Below are 1,957 nucleotides of genomic sequence, written 5' to 3' on the forward strand. Positions count from 1 at the left end.
AGATCCCATGGTATTAGGAGGGATGGGATCGCCTTAATCCCACCGTCCATCCCACGTGGCTGTTTGGGGCGGCATATATCCCGCGGTGATCGTATATGTCGGTGGGACTGAAGAGGGATTGCGAAATCGCTCTCGGGATCGCTTGCCATCCGGCGCTGCGACCTCGAGCCCATCCCATGAAAACCTCTCCCATCCCGCGTACGGACCGACGGGATCGAGTGATGGCAGCGGTTAAGAAGTCGCTGGAGATGGTGGGAGATCATCATTCTCGCACGAATCCGGTAAGCGTACAAATACCCGCCTTTCATAGAGTCTTCATCCCTGTGAGTTTCATTTGAGGGATTGCTTGTGGAAGGTATGCGTTCATCTCCCTCTAAAGGGAAGCCTCTATCTACGCTTCTTTCATAATCGCATTTGAAATTCATGTGTTAACAGGCCCCTTATGCTTTCCTGATTGGGGATTTCTTCATGCATGTATGGTCCAGCTATCAATTTCTCCTAGAAATTGGGGCTTCTACCTCATGCACGTTGTCATCTCTAGTTTCAGATTTTTATATGTCTTCTAGATGAGGTTGTTGGCGGATTTCACTGTTGATGCCTTCCTCTAGGGGGTTTTGGTCCCTGCATGTCTGCATGCTCTTATGGATTGAAGCTTCCCATTTAGGGGTTTTGCTACTTGCATGTTCTGTTGCCAGATTTCAGTGTTGATGCATTACTCTAGCTGTTTTCCTCCTTACATGTTCATTTCATTATGGTTTTATACTTTCCATTTAGGGGTTTTGCTACCTGTGTGTCTTATTTGGTGGATTTGAAAATCTTAACGCCTTCCTCTACGGGATTTTTTAATCCCTGCAAGTTGATTCCTAGAATGATTTGAAAGCCATAATTTGGGGGTTTTGCGATCTGGATGTTGTCATTATCCTTCTCCGTCCAAAATAGTCTCTCCTGGACTGTTTTCTCGCTTAGTATTTTCCAGCGTCTGACTACAGATTCATGCCCTGAGGTGGGTGGTGATAGAGATAAAATCGGGCAATTTTTGTTGGATTCTTGGGCATCATAAATGTATTTGCGATATGATTTTCGTGTTTCTAATGTCATTGCTGTAATCCATCAGGTAATGAAGCGCTTATGGATTCCCACCATCGATACTGATTCATTTTTCTTTTGTTTTATTTCCATCCATCTCTCCCTCTCTATTTTATAATGTCCATTTGAATATACATGTGGTGCTCTATGTAGATCTTTGATTTGTATTTCTCTACAAACCTCAAAGTAAATGAACTGTTTGTCCATTCTTATCTTCTATTATAAATCAACGAGCTATATTGACAAGCTGTGTATTGTTGTAACAAATGTATAGATACCTGATGAATTGACTGTCCAGATTTTATGAGCCACACAGGTATGATGCATGTTTTTTTATTGTTTCATCAGAGTTCCTGTTAAAATGTCATGGGTAGCTATGCTCCTCATAATGCAATTGAGTGACATTCATTTCATACATGAAAAGGATGGGGATCTTAAGTAGCTAAAACATGAGTTCTGGTAACGCAACTTGGAATGAATCCCTTATTCTTTATATTGTGAGAGAGGTTATGAATCACAACAACTTTGTTTTTTCCAGAGACATCAGGAACTCTGTCATTGTACTCGGCATCCCTCTGCCCTTGTGCATGCTAAGAACGTATATATGATTTGGAACAACTAACAAACTGAAATGTAATGTCAGCACCATTTACAAAACACTGAATCAATTTCAGATTTTAGATGTCAGAATCAGTGGAGAGACTGTTATAGATGTGAATCACACCAACTTTGTTATTTCCTAACAAATTAGAAATTCTTCCATTGTACATGCAGCAACACACATAGGATTTTAATTGTATAACAGTTTCTATTGCTATAGATGTTGTGATTCAGTTTCAGAATGGAAACAGGTTCAGATATAGTTTGCACA

This window comes from Magnolia sinica, unplaced genomic scaffold (assembly GCF_029962835.1).
Source record: "Magnolia sinica isolate HGM2019 unplaced genomic scaffold, MsV1 ctg249, whole genome shotgun sequence".
Lineage (NCBI taxonomy): Eukaryota > Viridiplantae > Streptophyta > Magnoliopsida > Magnoliales > Magnoliaceae > Magnolia > Magnolia sinica.